The sequence below is a fragment of the Podarcis melisellensis genome (genome assembly GCF_964234715.1).
Source record: "Podarcis melisellensis genome assembly, chromosome: 4".
NCBI lineage: Eukaryota > Metazoa > Chordata > Lepidosauria > Squamata > Lacertidae > Podarcis > Podarcis melisellensis.
Window position 1 is genome coordinate 15,839,581 of NC_138531.1, and position 22,631 is coordinate 15,862,211.

General features: G+C 42.2%; 1 long non-coding RNA gene across 1 annotated transcript in view; it reads right to left on the reverse strand.

The window, feature by feature from the left end:
* Positions 1–11,694: 11,694 nt before the first annotated feature.
* LOC309368370 overlaps positions 11,695–22,631 on the reverse strand; it is a 32,201-nt gene continuing 21,264 nt past the window's right edge. Inside the window, exon 4 of the long non-coding RNA XR_014167743.1 lies at positions 11,695–11,900. This is a non-coding gene — a long non-coding RNA (uncharacterized lncRNA). The remainder of the gene's footprint in view (positions 11,901–22,631) is intronic.

A 22,631-nucleotide genomic window follows, 5' to 3' on the forward strand; every position in this document is an offset into this window, starting at 1 on the left:
ATAAACAGGCAACCTGTGAAGTATGTTCTATTGAATTCAATGGGTGTTACTCCTATGTAGGTGGGGTTATGATTGCAGTCTAAGTCATCCTCCAAATATACCTAGTGAAATCAACTGATTTCAATGCATCTCCTCTGAGTATGAGGAACATTAGATATCGCCCCTTAGAGATGCATGACTGGTTAGACTTATTGATTGCTGAAGCGCACTTAGCTGGTATCTTGGCTATTTCACCATATGAAAATGAGCTGCATCTAATGCCTGATCTGTTTTCATGTTATGCGTAGCCAAATTGAACATGCCCCATAAGACCCTGTTTGCACTGCCATGGTTTGGCAACAATTGTACAATACATCCATCTGCCATCTAAAAGATGTATTGTGGTCTGCTTTGCCACCCACTTGTAGTGACCCATCTGGTGGGCAAAAGCAAAAGGCGTGTTGTAGGAGTAGCAATATTTACAGCATCACAGGAAATGCAGCTGTTCACATATTATGAGGTTTGTGTTGTTCACCTAGTGGGCTGGTTTCTCATGGAGAGTCTAATTTCCAAGTACATCTGTCAAATTGCTTTGCTTTTGGCTTAATATATTTTTCCTCCTTCCTTGGCATATCAGAGAGGTTAAGGGGGCAAAAAGAGAACATGTTAGCAGAGTTTGCTGCCATCGAAATCCAGATCTCTGCTTTTGAAATCGAGCTATTCCGTAGGAACAACTGGACAAGAAACAATGCCATTTGTGGAAAATAAAGAGTATAACATTATCCTTTCGTACAAGAGTACAGTGCAATGCAAATGGAATCTGCAATGCTAATTACATTTGAGCAAATCTAGGTGTGATTGTTGGAGCTAGAAGCAGTTAACTATATGTACCAAAATACACATTTTAAATAAGTTGATACAAACTGATTTGTTTGAGGGAAGGCTATACAACGTTGCATCAAGCAATTTGACCCCACATTTCCCAGTGCAATTCCACATCACTTTGGTTATTGCAAGAAATCCTTTGGGGGGGGGGGTGTGGAGTGGGTTTTTTGCCCATCGGCATCAAATCAACTTTAATCATGCAACATAAATCTGTCAGTCAATGAGTAAATCCCATCCGAAAACAGTGACGGTCTGGAAGCACTCACAGTTTTCTTCAGAGACCACAGGTGGGATCACATGCTGATCACAAGCTTGCAGACAGTGGATTTTGTTTCTGGACCGATCTTTAAACAAAATACTTGCAATTAGTGACTGACCTTTGTTTGTACCTGGCTGAGTTGCCAAATTCATTGCCAATGTTCTCACCTTGAATCATCAGGAATGGAGAACCACGGTGTCCCTTCCATTTGTCTATTGTTTTTAGCCCTCCAGATGTTACTGGAGCAATTTCCATAAGTTCTAGCCCGAATGGCCAATGGCCTGGTGTGATGGATGTTATAGTCAGCAAAATCCACAGGGCCACAGGTTAGCTACCTCCAACTTAATTTGTTTTCCCATTGCAGGCAGGTCTCTAATCCTGTTGCTATCAGATCCTTCATAGGACTCAGTTAAATTCGTAAAGAAAAAATGTTTTATGTGTGTTGTACATGCATGATAACACTATGACACCAGATAAGCACTGTGGAGTCCCATCTTTCCCTACTGGATTTCCCTGTATGAGTTTACAATGCGCTTCACTGAATCGCTTCTTTGGCGTGTCTAGATCCAGCTATAGTTTGGCTTGGATACAATCTTAAAATGCTGATCTATCATAATGGACAGCAAACTGTGCATTAACCTTTATCTGTTGTTTGAGATAAGGTACGTGGAGGTCTATCCTTCACAGTATTCCTCTGGCAATCACTTCTGTTGCATGAGCTCATACTGATCTTCTAGGAATTCATCCCACAGTTTGAATGTTTACAACAGCTCGAGTCAAGGTGAAATAAGATGTGCCCTAAAAACCAAGAGCATCTCACAGAGTAACAACAGAAGAAAGCTGTCAGGGTTTTGTCTGTGCACATGCTCAAAATACTAATAGGCGCTGCCAAGCGTGTTTCTTCTCTGAAATACAGCCATATGATTCAGAAATATGGAAACTGTTAAAGGCAAGTAAAAACTCTAATGATGCTAAGTGAATTGTGATGGTTGCATAAACAATATGGGTCTATATTTGTTGTTTTTTTTAAATAAACACACAGAGAGAATGGCATATGAGGAGTTGTCTGTATTAGCTGAATCTTGCTAAGGAAGAAGAAGAGGAGGAGTTTGGATTTGATTTGAGCCTTTCACTCCCTTTAAGGAGTCTCAAAGTGGCTAACATTCTCCTTTCCCTTCCTCCCCCACAACAAACACTCTGTGAGATGAGTGGGGCTGAGAGACTTCAGAGAAGTGTGACTAGCCCAAGGTCACCCAGCAGCAACATGTGGAGGAGCGGGGAAGCGAACCCGGTTCCCCAGATTACGAGACTACCACTCTTAACCACTACACCACACTGGCTCTCAAGGATTGAAGTACTTCAAAACTTGGCAACTGGCAATGGTGTAAAAGTCTTGGGAAACAAGTAGCCAGGGGTGCCAACTTGAATAAAATATTTTGGGTGGTGGGGCAGGTAAGCGCTGCCCTGCATAATCAATCACAGTCATGGTGCACACACACAATTTGAATGGCAATGCCCATCAACTTGGGGGGAGCCTGACTCCATATATATATATATATATATATATATATATATATATATATATATAGGCTGAAGGGACCTCAGTCCCTAGGAGTTGGCTCCTATGCAAGTAGCTGAAGGGTGCTATTTCAGATTTGGATTCAGGATGTCTTGAGAGCACCTTTTGGGGGGGGGGTGCAAAGTCAGCACAACATCTGAAGCAAAATCCTATAGTCAGAGTTCTGTGCATTAAAGTCCTTTACCTGGGCAATTCAGTGTTTGCAGCAAGAGAAGCTGGCTTCTGAAACCTGTCCACATCATGCCAGTGTGGGGAATTTGCATACTATAATAATAATAATAATAATAATAATAATAATAAGAAGAAGAAGAAGAAGAAGAAGAAGAAGAAGAAGAAGAAGAAGAAGAAGAAGAAGCTGGACCATAAAGAAGGCTGATCGCCAAATAATTGATGCTTTTGAATTATGGTGCTGGAGGAGACTCTTGAGAGTCCCATGGACTGCAAGAAGATCAAACCTATCCATTCTGAAGGAAATCAGCCCTGAGCGCTCACTGGAAGGACAGATCGTGAAGCTGAGGCTCCAAGACTTTGGCCAGAGAAGACTCCCTGAAAGACTCCCTTCCAGACTCCCTTCCAGAGAAGACTCCCTGGAAAAGACCCTGATGTTGGGAAAGATGGAGGGCACAAGGAGAAGGGGGCGACAGAGGATGAGATGGTTGGACAGTGTTCTCGAAGCTACCAGCATGAGTTTGACCAAACTGCGGGAGGCAGTGGAAGACAGGAGTGCATGGTGTACTCTGGTCCATGGGGTCACAAAGAATCGGACACAACTAAATGACTAAACAACAACAACAAATAATAATAATAATTTATTATTTATACCCCGCCCATCTGGGTATATACTTTGTTCTTTAGCATAAGTTGTTTTGATTTTAGACTATTTTGCATGATTGTTACAAGAGGACAAACTCCCTCATCATATGAAACTTAAAACTCCATAACCGAAAAGGAGAAGATCTGATGCAAAACGGGCATATATAAGTAGAGAAAAGGAGGAGGAATAAAAAGAAGGGAAAGCTGGAATGGAAAGATGAGGCAAGTGTAGAGAAGGATAACATGGTCATTAATGTGGTTACAGATGTACAAAATACATTTATCAACAGCTTTGGGCTCATTTATTCTAGACATGTGTAGGATTAGATATAAGGATTTTGTCCAAAGGTCTTTCAACATTTTTGAGAAATGTAATTTGAAATGAATGTAACTTTACCAGGTGGTGGTGCATGTCTACATTTAAAGTACCGTATTTTTCGCTCTATAAGACACACCAGACCATAAGACACACCTAGTTTTTGGAGGAGGAAAACAAGAAAACAAATATTTTGAATCTCAGAAGCCAGAACAGCAAGAGGGATCGCTGTGCAGTGAAAGCAGCAATCCCTCTTGCTTTTCTGGCTTCTGGGATAGCTGCGCAGCCTGCATTCGCTCCATAATACGCACACACATTCCCCCTTACTTTTTAGGAGGGAAAAAGTGAGTCTTATAGAGCAAAAAATACGGTACTTGCTACATTCGAATCCATTGAGCAATGTTGCATAGGGACAGACAGCTGCTGCTCAACTTGTCTCATGGGAAGGGCCAACCCTGGCCATGAAATGACTACTAGGACCTCTCTTTAGTGTGAGGCTGAAATGGCAGCAAAAAAATGTTTGCCACTGCTGAAGTTCATCTAATATTAACATAAGCCTCTTCTGCCTTTGCATCATCACTATCATCAGAATATGTTAAGCTTCTCTATTGGTACAATTAGAATGGCCATAAATTTATGTCATTGATCAGATATGACCAGTGCTATTCTTCTAGAAAAGGAGGTGCTGAAACTCACCACAAACGCCTCCCTCTTTCTCTTAGAATGGCAATAGCACCTACCTGAGAACTGCTGGAACTCACCTGAAAGGTTCCAGAACCCACCTGAGAGGTGCAGGAACTGAGTTCTGGTGAGTTCCCTCTGAAAAAAAGCCCTGGGTATGATCTGTTTCTCCTGCCAACCTAGCGGTTCGAAATCACGTCAAAGTGCAAGTAGATAAATAGGTACTGCTCCGGCAGGAAGGTAAATGGTGTTTCTGTGCGCTGCTCTGGTTTGCCAGAAGCAGCTTAGTCATGCTGGCCACATGACCTGGAAGCTGTATGCCGGCTCCCTCGGTCAATAAAGTGAGATGAGTGCCACAACCCCAGAGTCGGTTATGACTGGACCTAATGGTCAGGGGTCCCTTTACCTTTACCTTTTATAATCTGTTTATCACCATTGGGTCATACACTAGAAGAGGGGTTTGTGATGGCCATCTTTCCATGACATTTGTTGGAGAGGTTAGAGGCAAAATGGGGTAAAGCGACAACTGTAGGTTTTACCTTTTGTACAGTAGGTTATATAATCATCATCATCATATTTATACCCCGCCCATCTGGCTGGGTTTCCCCAGCCACTCTGGGTGGCTTCCTGCAGAATATTAAAATACAATGATTCATCCACTATTAAAAGCTTCCCCAAACAGGGCTACCTTCAGGTTAATTTCTACACACATGAAGAAACACAAGCACATCTGCATCTTTCAAGCAAGCAAAATGCATTGCCAGAGTTCAAGTACACCTTCCCTCCAGACAAGTTGGGGCATGAAGCAGCAGGACCAGTGAGAGATGTGGGATGGGGAGAGTTTTGAGGGCCAGAAAGAAAGACATGGAGGGTAACATTTTAGTCCCTGGGCAGAGGTTTGCCATCCCTGCTCTAGCTTATCAGTCTATCCAACTTCACCTCTTTCCTCATCCCAAGCTAGTTTACAATATCAAACCATTAACAATCTAACCATCTGGTTTTAAAGCAGCGAATCCATAACAACAGGTGACTAAGGCTGGATCTACACTGACGTATTTAACATTTCCCTCTCTTAGAACAATATTACATATGTCATTCTAAAATGTCACAGGGCATACTTGTTAATGAAAGCTTTTTAACCTTGGTTTCTTTCAACAAATGTAAGCAATACCCGGCCACGCCATGTTCCAAAATGCTGTTTCTTTCCCTGCTTCTGGTCACTGGAGTCAGCATGGTGTAGTGGTTAAGAGCGGTGGACTTCTAATCTGGTGAACCAGGTTCGCTTCCCCGCTCCTCCACATGCAGCTGCTGGGTGACCTTGGGCCAGTCACACTTCTCTGAAGTCTCTCAGCCTCACTTACCTCACAGTGTTTGTTCTGGGGGAGGAAGGGAAAAGGAGATTGTTAGCCACTTTCAGACTCCTTAAGGGGAGTGAAAGGCGGGATATCAAGTCCAAACTCCTCTTCTTCTGGTTGTTCTGCTCTTTTCTCTGGTGTCATGTTTTAATTCTTCCTCCCTCCCCCCCTGAACACTGCCCCTTGAATACCATTGGCATTTGAATGCATTAAAAAAAGGTAAAACACCACCACTACTACTACTACTTCTTCTTCTTCTTCTTCTTCTTCTTCTTCTTCTTCTTCTTCTTCTTCTTCTTCTTCTTCTTTTTCTACTACTACTACTACTACTAATTTATTATTTATACCCCATCCATCTGGTTGAGTCTCCCCAGCCATTCTGGGCAGCTCCCAGTGTTAAAACCAATACAGCATAGGGACATATGAGCAGTTTTTCACCTATATAGTAGCATAAAACGATAAAAAATTAATTGATAAAAAGGCAGGTTAATAACGCATTATGAACATAAAAATTAGGATGTTATGTGTCCATCTATGTAATCAAAATCATTCCTTACCTCCACTTTGACATTAAAAACCATGTGTGTATATCGGCCCCAAGTAAAACAAAGAAAACTTAATAACAACTCTAGACCTCAGCCATCAGATTGTGCATACCCGCTTCACAGATGATATCTTTCATTGGAGCCAATCCAGTGCTGTTTTGCTTGAAAAGCAGCTTTAAAATGCAAAGTTTCTACTGAAGAATAGCCAATGCTGTTTCACAGGTTTAAGGGAGGGGTAAATATTGTATTACGTGTGAATTATTCATTCATTCAATTTTGCATTCTTATAGATGGCTACCATCTCCTTGCTATGAAAACAAAATGAGGTTTCTGGGCAGAAGGCATGCATTGGATTAGAGTTCAATTAATAAATAGCTTCTCTGGGCTCATTTAGCGGTTGCTAGAAGCAACTTTTAATAAGTAAAGAATGGTTTGTCGATTAGTCCTGGGCAGAGGCTTTGGAAACATGCAGTGCAAATGTGAATTGAATGACTGTGGTGTTGATCAAGAACGTGAGAGACTTGGGCTTAGCAAAGGCTTAGCAACTTGGGACCAGTTTTAGAACATCTGAATATTGGCTCTGGAAAAGGTCCATTTGTTAAGTCCAAAACTGGCCGAAACACGCGAGCCAAGGTGGAAGAGATTGGCTTCCATAATAAAATGGCATAGAAATGAAGTTATACTTGGCATAGTACACCTAACATTTAGGTTAATAACATTTTTGTAATAGTGAAGATACCATGCAAATAGATTTTGCATTCCCCTGCCAGCTTGTCCAAACACCATTAGAGCCAGTGATTTTAATGGATTTTGGTTCAAATCCTAATTAAACATAAAACTTATACCAGTAATTAGTCTGCATGTTTTTCATATTAGTGAAGCCGTTTGCAGCAATGAGGAGATAAAGCATTTTAACTTCAGCAGCTTAGACATTAGGTGGAAGTATAAAGAAATAATTTAGGAGAGCTCAATTATAACTTTTGGTTAAAAACTTTCCTGAAGTTTCATTATAATCCTGCTTTTGCAAAGTTGATTCAGAGCACCGGATTGGTGCTAGTTAATAATGATGATGATGATGATTATGATGATGATGATGATAGGTGTTATTCTGCAACATGATGCAATAATATGCATCGATGGTAGATTTATCCTAGACTGTCCTCGGATTATTCAGCCTTATAAGTTGTTCTGTGATGCTTCCCCTGTTATTGCCATCTTCAGGGATCTTGTATATCCAAGGTTAAGGGGTGGCCAAGAATGCTTTCTATCAGCTCCACTGGACAAAAAGACTTTTAAATCTCATATGCAGACTGCTTGCCATTTATTAATTCAAGTCTGCATTACTAGAACACACTTTAGAAGAGGCTGTCATTGCTTGGTGTTCTACAAAAATGCAAACGCAACACGCTGGCTGATCTGGCTGATCGCCGAAGAATTGATGCTTTTGAATTATGGTGCTGGAGGAGACTCTTGGGAGTCCCATGGACTGCAAGAAGATCAAACGTATCCATTCTTAAGGAAATCAGCCCTGAGTGCTCACTGGAAGGACAGATTGTGAAGCTCAGGCTCCAATACTTTGGCCACCTTATGAGAAGAGAAGACTCCCTGGAAAAGACCCTGATGTTGGGAAAGATTGAGGGCACAAGAAGAAGGGGACGACAGAGGATGAGAAGGTTGGACAGTGTTCTCGAAGCTACAAACATGAGTTTGACCAAACTGCGGGAGGCAGTGGAAGACAGGAGTGCCTGGCGTTCTCTGGTCCATGGGGTCATGAAGAGTCGGACACGACTAAATGACTAAACAACAACAACACGCTGGCTAATAACTGCCAGTCAATATATAATCGATTATGATGTCATTCAAAATATATGAATAAGCCACTTCAAAATAATGTATATATCATACAACACATCTCACAAAATATACAAGTAACTACAAATTGTTATATGCATCAGAGTCAAACAAAGAATCAAATCAATGAATAGCGAGGAATGCCAAGCTGTCTCTCAAAGGAAGACGTCTCACAAAAGTCACAAAAGAAGACGTCTCTCCCTGAAGAAGTCTCAAAAGGACAGCATTTACTGTATTTATATTCAGTGTTAGCCACCCCGAGTCTGGTCTTGGCCAGGGAGGGCAGGGTATAAATAATAATAATAATAATAATAATAATAATAATAATAATAATAATAATTGGTGTTCAGCAGCTTCCACTCACTTGACAACATTGACCCTATGAGAAGTGGGTCAATGGGAATGCTTTATATTTTGCACTCAGAAAAAGAGTGGTTCCTGCATTTCAGGGGGTCATACTAGATGTCCCTTCGGGTGTCTTCCAACTCTACAATTCTGTGAATCTGTGTCATCCATTTTGTCCACATGATCAGAATTATCTGGATCTACTGGAGTGGCCTTAGATGCAGCCAGAAGCAAGCAACAACTGAGTAACATAATTAAAAACAGCCCAAAGCCCAATGAATTATGCATGAATTTTGAAAGCTTTCTCCCAGTATTTTAAATAGTTTGTTCAATAAAGGATCTTACTTGATCTCTGCTTCTTCTTCTCTGGGACCAACACAGCTATCAATACTTTCATGCAAGAATGGCTAATGACAGATTAATTTACTTTAAACATGAAAACACTCTTGACAAGAGATGTTACCATATCCTGTAGCTTTAGATGAATGGGATGTAACAAAGTACTGTTTGGAAGGGGGAAAGAGGTGAGGAGTTCTTAATTTTATTGAAGTCTTTAGTAATTAATTAGGAGGCACATAATGAGTACAATTCTTAAGTTGTAACGGAATAATAGACTTGCCTTTTCATCTTGGAACATCAGAAATCTGTAAGCAGAGACAAGTAAGCATAGAGTAACTAGCTGAATCTCTGGGAGGCAGAGGGAGGGGGAATGACTGGCTGAATCAGTGCCTGCGTTCTTTCAAGATATTTTGACAATACTTAAGATGAAGGCTTTGAACAATTCTGCATTCAAAGCACAAAATGCCTTTTACAAGACTAGGTGCGACGCCTTTACCATCTGGGCAGAATTCTAATGCTATCTTACGTTCTTGTTCCATGGGACCCTCACATTTCTGTCATTTCAGTTGTCAGCGGCAGTCCTTATTATTGGAAAACATTCACACTTGTCATACAATTGCCAGTGGAATTCCATAATAGTAGACAAACTCAAACATGGTCTCCTTGACCTCATGAAGTGGTTTATACTATGGTTTTGTGGTTTGGATAGCTTTTGACAACCGCATGCTTCATCAAAAGCCGTTGTTGCTATGGTGGCGGTGGTATGTTCTTCAGTTGGTTAGTTAGTTTCTCAAGGCCATGCCTTAGGGAAGGCAGTATCAGGTGATGGTGAACAAGACAATCCAAGGAAAAGCGTCTTGCTTCTCATCAGTAGGGTTGCTGTGCTTACAGGGAGGACAATGTGGCAGGAACGTCCACGTGGCTCAGGAGTGGTGGTAGGAGCACAGAAATGGCTCTGCCACTGAACTTGTGCTGGTCTCCCTGCCATTGTACTTCTCTTCCTTCCACTAAGTGCGGTGGAAAGCCAGATGCCCATGGAAAAAATTATGGAGAAGGAAATGGGGAGTCTGTGCGTAAATGGGGAGCAAGCATAAAGGCTCTGAGTTCGGCTGGTAGGAGAATCAACTTTTGAACCAGCCCTTGCATTGCCATAGTTCCCCCTTCTATGAAAATTGTTACATAACACTTTCGACAGGCCAAGCTGCCCTTAAAGGACATGGCACAGCAAATGGAGGTTAATCAGACACTCCGCTGATCTGCCTTTCAATCTTCAGATGCCTCTTGTGCTGATGTATCCACAATTCTCTATGCTGGGCACTTGTCATGATGAGGCAATCAGTGATGGGGGAGTCATTTGTTTGGTTTATATTTTAATGTGGCCTTATAAATTTTCACTTTCTGAACCAGTAATGAATGGAAACACAGCTCTTCTTTGAAATCCACCTCTTTGAATTTTGCAGTGCAGTCCTCCAACCAGAGTGTGCATATTAGGGGTTTTTTAAAAAAAGAAAAAAGGAAAAAAAATGCACAGAGATTTATTTTCACTAATAAACATATCTTCACTAAATTAAGCGTTTTCACTATTATACTTATTTGCACTAATATGCATACAGAAGTCCATTCTATAAGGCGGCGGCGGGTGGGATTGCCTGTGCAGGAAAACTGTATAAAGAAATGTGCATTTTAGGAGAAATGCATACAAAAAAATAAGTGCAATTTCCTGAGCAGGCTTTACGAAAGAAGAAGGTTGGACCAAACTGGAAACTATGAGAAACTAAAATTGACAGATTAGCCCAGGCTTAAGAGAAGATGGGGACTGGTGTCCTTTTTCTACAATGCACTTAAACATTCACTTAAAGTTAGTTATGGAATTGAAGCAGCCCACTGAGTGTTTTAAAACATCATTCACTGTTAACAGTTCTTGGAGCAACAGAGTTGGGGCAAAGCAATGCTGCTCGTCATTTATTCTTTCCATGAAGGCCAGATCCTTTTGAGCGATGACTGAAAGATTGTTAACTGTGAGAACCGTGTTACCCAGGGCCAAGGAAATGTCCATAGTCCTGTTGCTTCAGAACACTGAAGTCTCCAAGAAACAGGCCAGCTTTGGACCCAGCAGTTCCAGCACTGGTCCTGCCCATGTAATGTCCCAGTTTGAAGCCATACTATGGTTACTGCTGATGAAAACACCATCGGTGGCTGTATCTGCTCCATACTTTCAACAGTCACATTGGGGTCCTGAGTATCAGCAGAGTCATTCTCCCCCTCTTTTAGTGGAGTCTGGTGGAAGGACTGCATCACAGGGTCCTAACCTCCCACCAACATCACATACTGGAGATTAGGATGGCTCTGTGTGTGCTGTGTTTTAAAGTAGATGTCAGCTTTAGGTAATTGATATTGTAAAAGGAAAGGAGATTCATATTTAGGAGATGTGTCACCATGGTTGATTTCTAATGGTGGCTGTGTCCATTACTTGCCATTGTTATTTATCCCAAAATATAGGAAAGTGTTTATACTAATTTGCTCCATTGTTCTCCCTTCAGATATTTTGGAATGAAGATTTAATGGCATTCTATATGTAAATCTTGTGTGTCTGTGTAGCAGTTACTTATTTGTCTTTTGTGCCATTTGCAGGAAAGTCTCTAGAGTAGTATTCCAAACTATATATGGACGCAAATCGGTCACAAAGTTTGTATTGCAAACTATAAAGATTTGCAGACAACTACCGAATTGTTAAGGGGTATTGCTTGTTTAATTTTTGTTCTATCTCTGCTTTCTTTTTAAATAACGAAAATGCATTGTTTGTGAATTTTCTTGATTTTGGAGTTCTCTGCTTCATTGTGTGGAATCAAATGTATGTGTGAGGAATCTGAAGGTCTTTGGACAATTAATAAATTTAAAGCAAAGAAACTGTCCTTGCTATTGTCCCAGAACACTTGTCCTTTGCTTCCTACTCCTGCCAATAGAGGAAAAAAATAATTTATTAAATTTAAAGCGAATGACCATTTCTTCACTGGCAAAGATTCTCTCTATCAACTTATTTCAACACACTCCTATATGAGGATATTGCCAAGAGGTTTTCAAGGGCATTTTTGGTGATGTCTACCATTTCCTTTTATTCCTACTGCCAACTCCAAATAATAATAATAATAATAATAATAATAATAATAATAATAATAATAATAATAATTTATTTATTTGTATGCCGCCCATCTGACTGGGTTACCACAGCCCTCTGGGCAGCTCTCAACAAAGAACAGTAAAAACACAACACAACATTGCACAGTGAAAACTTCCCTGAACAGGGCTGCCTTCAAATGTCTTTTAAAAATCACCTAGCTGAATATAATTATATAAATATGGTTATACAATGATAATCGCATATGGAAAGACATATCGACGCAGTTTGTGTGTTCAAATATACATGCTTGCTTGCATGTATGTGCAAAAAACAGCACTAGAATTTGCACATGCATTTCAACATAGCTTCTGCAGTGTGGTGGAAGCCAGAAGTAGAATGTGGAAATGCAAGGGGGAGACAGAAGGTCTGAGACTAAACCTGCTTTGTCACCTGAGACTCATATCAGCCAATTTCACACCTTACCCAGGCTACACGTACATTACTTATTTCTTCAATACAACTATTTTGTATTACAACTGGAAAACTGCTTAGATGCAACAATAAAAGAGGATTATTTTCCCCAACCCAGCAATGATATTATTTCCAGGTTATCAGGACAAATTAGTAAGGAAGACTTTCATAAGTAGTTTTTTGTCCATTTTCCAATCAGGTAGAGGAAGACCTGGAGGGAATTTTAGCATTTGTGGAACATCACATTGGTGGACTAAGATCACGGCCCTGAAATAACATCAACACTGGAAGTATGCACTGTTTGGCATGGAGGTCAAAGAAGTCCCACTCCTAGTATAAAATCAATATTTTAACCATAACATTTAGAAATAAGAATCAGCCATGAAATTCAACCATGACATTATGGTGCAGGAAGAGCAACACCTGCATATATTATCTCCACTGTGATGGAACAAGCCTTGCAATTCTGCTGATGAGGCATTTAAAGAAAGTCCAGCTCTAAGGTAACTCTTCTAATTAGCCTCCCGCAGGCAGAGTGATACAAGGCAATGCAGAATACTTTTAACTATTTCTCAGAAGTGCATGTGTGTGACCCATACCTTGTGGCAGATGAGGTACTTTAAGCATTGCTTTTTGATCTGTATGTCACTCTTCCCTACATAATTGTGTCTCTAGAGGAACTCTGGGGGGAAAATGAAGATGCAGTGAAATATAATGATGATATCAGATAAAGAGAATGCAGTTGCTTCAACCTTTCTATGCATGACAGATTTGTCTTGGTTCGTATAAAGCTTCTCAACTTTCCTCTACCCCTGTAGGTTAAACTTTTTTTTCCCCTCCAGAGGGTTCTGACAACTTCCTGTGAATTTTCTTCAGTACTCTGTGTGAGGATGTGATTTAGCCAAAGTTAAGCACTTGAAAGCCTGAGCGATTTAAGCGGGGGAACTCAGCATATTCTGATGACACTCAGCTCTCCTTCTCCTTTAGGTGAGGCGGTAGAAAAGCTGGATCGGCGTCTTGCCTCGATAATGGACTGGATGAGAGCCAACAAACTGAAACGCAATCCACATTAGATTGAGGCACTGATCGTGGGTGGTTCCCTAGACCAGATAGCTGGGAGGTTGCCTGCTCTTGGTGGGGTTCCACTTCCTCTGACGGAGCAGGTTCGCAGCTTGGGTATACTTCTGGATCCTTTGCTGTCACTGGAGTGCCTTCCATCAGCTTCAGCTGCTGGCCCAGCTGTGCCCTTATCTGGACAGGGATAGCCTAACTTCTGTCATCTATGCTTTGGCAACCTCAAGTTTAGATTACTGCGATGGGTTGCTTAGGATACAAGCTGCCTCTGAAGACAGTTCAGAAATTTCAGCTAGTGCAAAATTCAGTGGCCAGGTTGCTCACCAGGGCAAGACGGTTTGAGCATGTTACACCGATCCTATTCTGACTGCACTGGCTACCAAGTAGTTTCCAGGCCCAATTCAAAGTGCTGGTTTTGACCTCTAAAGTCTTAAACGGCTCAGAACTGCAATACCCAAAGGACCGCCTCTAGTATTGGGGAACAAAGTTAGTGAACAGCAAGTACGAAAATGCTCAGAAATGAGAGCTGTTGGGGGAAAGTGAAAGAGGAGAGTGGCTGATGGATGGATGGGTGTGTACACACAAAAAAAATGTGCTGAGCGTGAATGGGATGGATGAATGGATCAGTGTGAATGGCCTTGCCCATCACTGTCTTTGGTCCTGACCTCTCCTGGCATGCAGCACTGAAATTATGACCCAAATCAGAATGTGGGCCTCTGACTGGAAAAAGTTCCCCACTTCGGCCTAACCTTTGAAAGTTATTTAAAACCAGAACTTTGAGTTGAGTCCAGTAGCAGTTCTGATTGCTTCATTTTTCATATTCTCAAAAAATAAAAAATAAAATCAAACACACTTCACTTAAATTGAGACAGGAACATTTTTTGCAGGACAAAGCAGAAACCTCAGCAACGGGAAATATTTTTTCTTAGAACGGGTATTCAGCCACCAGCCAACCTAAAAAGGCAAGGTAAAAGGAGACTGAGTAGCTTAGGTTAAAGCACTTCCCTTTGGCTGCTATTTCAGTGCACACCAAGTCTCGCAACAGAAGCTAACAGACAGGATAAAGCCCCCTGAGGCTCTTAAACAGCATCCAAATCAGTGTCCAGAATGAAGATAAATACCACACAATTTAACATTAGCTTCTCTCCCCACCAGCACCCCAGGCTCCTGCATCAAAACATTGCAGTACACAGTGCAATATAAGCGCTTAGCGTATCCCAGGGCATTTTCTTGCAATAAAATCATTATGGAAAGATCGACCTTAAAAGGACAATTGAAAGTCAGCAATAGGGTAAATTAAAAGGGTAAAAAATTAGCCTTGCACATAAAAATACCAAGGGGGAGCCGGAGCGCCTCAGGCAGAGTGAACAAAATAGCATAGAATTAAAATAAGAAGGCCTTGCAGTCTTGGAATTTGAATAGATATATGAAACCAGCAGAGAATACTAGTACCTCGGCAAGCTTTTACAAATCCCGAAAAGTAGCTTTAAACAAATAAAAAGATCTTCAAGCAAACTTTTGTTAAAAGTAGCAATTTTATATATGTATTTATCTGAGATTTACAGCCCATGAAAAGGCTAATAGGAATAAGCTAATAGGACTTATTTATCTCATCTAAAACAGTCAATAGTCTTCTCTTCCTTGTTCCTGAAAAAGAAAAGTTGGGGATGAAATGGCTGTAAATGAGTTCAACTGAGATGTTACAAATTTGTGTCCAGTTTTCTAAGAAGAGCTGCAACCAAAATGTTCAGCCATTGAAGAGAATGTAGGATTTCCTGCACAGATAGAGATGGAAGCTTCTTTCAATACGAGTTCTCCCTGTTTCTCATTTTTCTGTTCTTAATATAATAAGAGAATGCATTTTTGTATGCTCTTTTCACCAGTACCTTCATTTCATGCATACTTTCCCCTAAAATGTGCATTTTTGTAAATATTGTTAGGTTGGAAAATTGCACTGCCAGATTTGGGTGTGTGAGTTTCAAAGGTTAGTCCATGTGTGTTTGGGGTCGTTTGCTCCTAGCAAGCTTCCCACTTATGCATACTAGTGGAAATAGCATTGGGCAGGATCAACGTAGCAAAGGAGGCCCCCATGGGAAGGCTGGCAGGGAGAGAGATTGGCCATGGCATGCCCTAAACATGGATTAAGACTTCTGCTTGGTTGATAACCTTTACCGCAGACACCCAATGGCACCCTGTGTGCCTAGCTTGAACCACACCAGGGCTCAAGACAGAGTAATCCCCATGGGGTTGGGGCATTTTCCAACCCTCACAGAACAGCATTGCATCAGCAAGGGCTATTGGAATGTGCAATGGGATCTTTGTCCTACTGCTATGCCAACCCCGCTTTCTATTGATTTCAAAAATATTTGGCTTGATTTTTACCCAACGCTGCGTCTTCTCTGATCGTTTCACCACTGCCTCAAGACCCCAAATTGTCCCTGCCGGTCAGGCAGCAGAGGAACCAACCCTCACGGCAGGTTGCCAGGAATGGATAAGACAAGGAAAAGTCCTAATCATCTGGTTTTTATTCAACATTCACAGAGAGAGGCTTGGGAATGCAGACTTTAAACAACAGACTAGCATAATGGCGTTGTCCCGAGTGAGTTTCCACCCCCTCTGTCTCTCCCACTTTTTCATGCATCATTGCTACAGGTGCAGAAAAGTGCCCTCTGCCTTTGAGCTTTTTGCTCTGCTACTTTCAAGGCTCACCTGGTTCTGTGAGTTGGGGGGGGGGGTCTGGAATGCTTCTAAAGACACTGTGTCCATCAGCTGTTGCCCCCCCAGTGCTTCTTTTTCTTCCTCCTCCTCTCCCATTCTTTCCCAGATTTCCCCCTCATCTGCCTCTGAGCTGTGATCTCCCTCCAACCCCTGTTGTAATTCTGAACTGTCCTCTTCTTCTCTGGAAGGGTCAGGCTGGTGAGGTGGTCTCCACCATTCCTCCTCTGCCCAGTCACTGACATCATCAGGGCAAAGCTACCGATAGAATGCTTCACAATCTTTTCTTTCTTTCTTTGCTTGGTCTTATCAATCTGAATGTAGGGACGTGGGTGGCACTGTGGTCTAAACCACTGAGCCTCTTGGGCTTGCCGATCAGAAGGTTGGCGGTTCAAATCCCTGCAACAGGGTGAGCTCCCGTTGCTTGGTCCCAGCTCCTGCCAACCTAGCACTTCGAAAGCATGCCAAAAAGTGCAAGTAGATAAATAGATACCGCTCCAGCAGGAAGGTAAATGGCATTTCCATGCGCTGCTCTGGTTTTGGTGTTCCATTGCGCCAGAAGTGGCTTAGTCATGCTGGCCACATGACCCAGAAAAACTGTCTGTGGAAAATGCTGGCTCCCTCGGCCTGTAAAGCAAGATGACGCTGCAACCCCAGAGTCATCGCCGACTGGACTTAACTGTCAGGGGTCCTTTACCTTTTTATCACTCTGAATAATTTGGCAAACACAGCAAACTTGTCCACCTTACTACTCCAGCTCATTAATTAAACACACACAAACATTTCCCAACAGGGATCCTGGAGACAGAAGGCGAGTGGAGTGCAGCTGCTTTGCTAGTGTGCTGGTCCCGGGGGGCTACCGTGCGGTGTGGTCCGAGTCCAGTCTGAGGTCAAGGGTGTGGTATGGAGGCTGTCCATCAAGGCTGAAGCAGGGTCCAAGGTAAGGAGTTGGGAGTGGTCCAAGGTAAGGAGTTGGGAGTGGTCAAGAACTCTGGCAGAAGAGCAGGACAGGGTGCCGGCAGGAACAGGTTGCCAACAATGTTGCTCCCGCAACCTGGGACTGGGCTGGCTGGCATTTATCTGCTGGCCTGGAGGCGAGCACTCCTCCTGCGAGAACTTAGTTCCCTCCACCTCTCTGCCCTGAGCCTCTGCAGCCCAGGACCCAGAGGCAACCTCACCTTCCCCTGACGGGGCTGAGAGTAGAGCACCTGCAGGCAATGGGTCTTCAATCACCTCCTGAGCCAGAGCAGATTCAGCTGGTGTCTGCTCCTGAGGATCCAGCACAGGTGAGGACCCTTCAGGCTCATGCCCCAGTCCCGGCTCAGCTGGTCCTGGAGGCAGGGACTCCTTTGCAGGCTGGGATTCCTCAGGTTCAGCCTCTGAATCTGATTCCCAGGCTATCACAGCTAGCTTTCCAGTAGCTGAGTCACTGTGGTTCTAGGAGAGGGGTTAGGAATGCTTTCAAGGGACACTGAGTCTCCCCTGGTACTTCTTCTTCCTGCTGCTCTCCCAATATTTCCCAGCTTCTGCCCTCTGAACTATGACCTTCTGCAAACCACTGTTCTTACTCTATACTGTCCATTCCTCCTCAGTCCAGCCCCTGACGCTTGATAAACAGTAGGAGCCCACTTCCTGAGAAGCTAACACAGTGGCTCCACCTCAAATGGTGAGCCACCTCAGTAACCTCACTTCTTGCAAGCTTCCATTGTGAGAACTGTCTATTTATTATTTTCTCTGCTTACTGGCTGGGAAAGGTTCTGGAGAGGCACTTCTGGATAAATAAAATGGCACCAGAACAGATAAACAATGTGCTGAGTATACAAAGCAGCTTCATTTATTCATGTGGTGGGAAGAATTGCTCTTGACACTTTGCTGCTTGAGAAATGCTGTTGAAATGAGCATAAACAGCAATTAATGCATATGTGGCTCAAGGGGAATCTCACCACACCCAATCCTCAGGGAATTTATTTTTTATTTTATTTTAAGCTCTGATCTTTTTCATGTGACTAAACAGCAGGGAATGCTAACTGCATAATACTTGGGGTCATTTTTGCTTGGAAATTAATTATATGAATGTATAAACTATGCTAAAATGTAGGCAAGTAATTTCTCTCAATTAAATGGAAGATTATTCAGGGACGTGTGAGAACTTGGACCAACTCCTACATTCTATATTTTTGCAAGATATCGAGATACATTTAAAGTTCCACTATATTTGTTTCTCTAGCAGGCAATAGTAGAGAGCTTTAACTCTGGAAAACTTACAGCGCATTGCAGAAGTCTTACAAAGCTAAATGCAAGCATATGTATTTCAAAGTTCACATAGCTCTAGGGTAATATGTTATGCAGTTCTATTTACTGCCATAAGATAGTAGTTTATTATGGGTGATTGCTTTTTTCATTTCGTTCAGTTGTTATGAAACAGAACGACAGCCGTATAAACTTCCCATAAATCCTCACAATCTGTTTCTTAAGGGAATGTCTGAAGGGAGCGTCACTTACCCAGATGTAAGTGAAGGGGGGGGCCACAAAAGGAGAGAACATTTTGTGTGAGTGACTACTTGAGGAATGCTTTCACCGCACAATGCAAAACTTGTGAATAGCAAATATAGACTTTAAACAATAGACCAGAACGATGTGGAAGAAAACAGTTGCAAAATGTTATTTTGTAAGAAAGGTAAACATTGCCATCTTTATTTTTTCCTAGGCAGATAACATTTCCTGAATACAAAATCAATTCTGCCGAATTTCTGTTTTTTATGGGAAGCTAGAAGTCATTAGGATTCCACACTTCAGAATGCTGGAATGTTATGCTGAATCTTTGATAACATAATATGTTTTATTGTATTGTATTTTGTCTTTCAAACATTAGCTATTTTGCTGTAATTAAAGCTGCTCCTCCCACAATGACTTAGGGCAGAAATTTGGTAAGGAAAGCACAGGAGATCTGCAGAAATAATGCAAGTTGTGTGGGAACTATCACAAACAGGAGTCACCTAGGACCTGCTCCTACTTAATGGGAAGAGCAATCCAATCTCCCAATTCAACATACTGGAGGGGGCTTGGATAAGGCAGATGTGTCCCTCCCCCCAGTTCTGCACAGGAAGATTCCACTTCTATGGAGGTTCTCACTTCATGCACTGAAAATGTGGACAGAAGCTGCTACCAGCACTATGTTAACCCTTGGCATCCAGCTGCTACCAGCACTATGTTAACCCTTGGCATCCAGTGTAAAGTGCTGAAACAGGGCATTTTGAAAGTGGAGAGGAGGCAGAACTGGGGTGGCCAAGCATCTGTTAGGTCATGGTAGCTCAGCATATGGACCAAGAGCTGCATGTGGCTCTCAAGATATTTTTGGTGGCCTCAGCAACATTTGAACACTCCAGAAGGCAGGCAAAGGCCCACAGCCCAACTCACTAGCTGGCCAGGTGGGGCTCGCTAGTTCTGGGATGAGGTATATGATTCTCTAGCTGGAATAGGCTGGGAGCAGGTGTGGGTCGCATGCATCATCAATCAAGTGTTTGTTCACTTGCCATGTCGAAGGACCTTGATGTGGACAGTCAAGGACTTCCATGCGACTGTACTTTGGGCTTAAAGCTGGATTGCATCCTGGCTTTGGACTTGGATTTACCCTGAACCTTGTTCCCTGACCTTCAGCCTCTGGACTTTGAATTTTAGACTTTGCTGGTGCTGATTGACCCTTGGATTTTGAACTTGAACTTGGCACAGTGACTGGTTACCAGGTTGGCCAGGATCAGGACATTCAGCAAGAATGGCTACAGTTGAAATAGTAATACATTACATCGCATTATTTTGAGTAAGATTGTGATTAGGGGACTTGTGTGGCTGCTCTGCTACTGATGAGCAACTTTGTCTCGCTTTCAAAGGTTCTTTGTTTAGAACATACAGATGTGGACCAGACAGACCTTCAAGCAAAGGACTCATTCAAACAGAACTGAAAGGAAACATGGCCACTCTAGTCTCAACCAGCTGTACCTTCTGGTGTTGTAGGAGGCCCCAACTGAGAAACCTTCCCCAAGCCCCAGACACGCATCAAATCAGCTCCTTCCCTGCTATCTGGCCCTTCAACAACTGGATAAACCTACAGTGAAACACAGAATGGGTAGGTGGGTGCCATAACCAGAAGCCAAGATGCTAGCACGTATGCCAAACGTATGGTGGCTCTGACATTAATATACAATTGACTCTGAACCTGAGCCACATTATGTTCCAACAAGGGCTTAAGGAGGCAGAGAATCTCTGGGATTTCCTTTTCAGATGCTTTCTGAAAACTCAGAAAAGACACTGCAGAAATAGAGTATTATTAAATTAATCAGCTTATACTTAATTTAATCATTCTAGTAAATTTTAACGTGTGTTTTATTGTGGGGAAAATTATTTGACTGTGTTCTTGGCAGCCAATATAATTAAAACTAAAAGTATATCATTGAGACACAGCTCAGACCAGAGACGAGTGGTTCCTAAAATAAAACCAAGGGCATTTTGTTTCCACGTCTCATTGCAAATGCATTGGCAAATTTATAGTCACAGGCACACAAAAATGTTATACTCAGGACTTTAACTTCCTTTGAAAAAAAGAAAAAAAGCCCCATTAGTTCTGGTTTTTTAACTCAGAAGCTGGGAGATGGGAAAATAAAATTAGATTCCATCTTCTTCAAATTACCTATTGATTTAATGTGTCACATTATCAAAAGGAACTAAAAATAAAAGTGCATTGCAAAAATTACTGCACTGAGTACATAAGGGGGGGAAAGCCTAGGCTGTTCCAAAAAGGGGTTCACAGCAACTCCAGAACTGAAGTCACTGCTTCCAAATATTCCTTCTGTTCTGAGTTGATAAGGCGAATCTACTAATTCATAAAAGTTCCTGTAGTCTTGCTTCCCCCTTCCCCTCTGTTTTCTCCCCTGCAACCCCTCTTAATAGAATCTTTCGTCACACACAGCAGCTGTAGGGACTTCTTCAAAACCCCAACATTTAAAAATTAGATTACATGCCAAAATCTTATTTCAGCATTGTTTTTCTTGCCAGAATTCCTGGGTCTTATACCAGCAGGAACACTTCAAGAAATGAATGGCCGTTGTAACAGGCAAATATGGCAAGAAAAACCCATGCTTGTTTTTTAAAGCCCCCAAAAGAGATGTATAAAATAATTGCCCCAATCCAGCTAAGGAGATTTACAGGTTAAAAGCAGGCTTTTAGGAGCATATCATTCCTGGATTGAGAAATATAGATATTAAGCAATTGGGCACTGAGATACACTGCCAAATGGGCATCCAAGTAGGGATTGATCCTGAGGAAAATTCCAGTGGGCACCTCCTATTCACATTCTTGCACAACGTGTCACACGCCCATGCCATATTTGCAGATGACTAGATTCAGAGCCAACATTTGTGAAATCTATTATGGGATGCAAGAATGCCCCTTTAGTTAAGGCAAATAGCAGCAGCTGCATGCTTCGGCTGTTCTAAGTTTCAAACTTCTGTTGCTTTATAAAAAAATGGCACCTGCTGAGAAAAAAAACACACTTGGAATGCATGAGGTATACGCGGACAAAAAAACTCAACAAAGTTTGTGTCTGGATTTTCACTTTTTGAAATGGGGCAACCCTACCTGAGGGAGAGCTATGAATGTGCCAAATTTCAAATACAGTGGTACCTCGGGTTAAGTACTTAATTCGTTCCGGAGGTCCGTTCTTAACCTGAAACTGTTCTTAACCTGAAGTACCACTTTAGCTAATGGGGCCTCCTGCTGCTGCCGCACCCAGTGACGTAGCATGGGTTGTCAGCACCCAGGGCAAGGCAAGTAATTTGCGCCCCCTAACCCGTGGATTTGCGCCCCTAACCCTAAGCCCCAGATGTTGCGCCCGGTGCCACTGTATATGCAGTAAAAATTGCCACAATTACAGCAATTAAATGGCCTCAGCCTAGTATACCTGAAGGAGCGTCTCCACCCCCATCATTTAAGGAACCACAGAAAGAGGGGGAAGGAAGACAAGTTTTGAAATGTCAAAATGATTGTAAACTTAGTGAAATGTATAAAATTAGTGAAATGTATAAACTTGAAAAGTAGAAATTAAAAAAAGAGAAACTCAGAAAGAAGGAAGGAAGGAAGGAAGGAAGGAAGGAAGGAAGGAAGGAAGGAAGGAAGGAAGGAAGGAAGGAAGGAAGGAAGGAATGGGTGTGGATCAAATCACCAGATAATTCCTCTAGCAATACCGTAAGGCTCACATGCTTCATAAGGCAATACAAGCCCAGGATACTTTGTGGCATATTGCTGGTCCCAAGC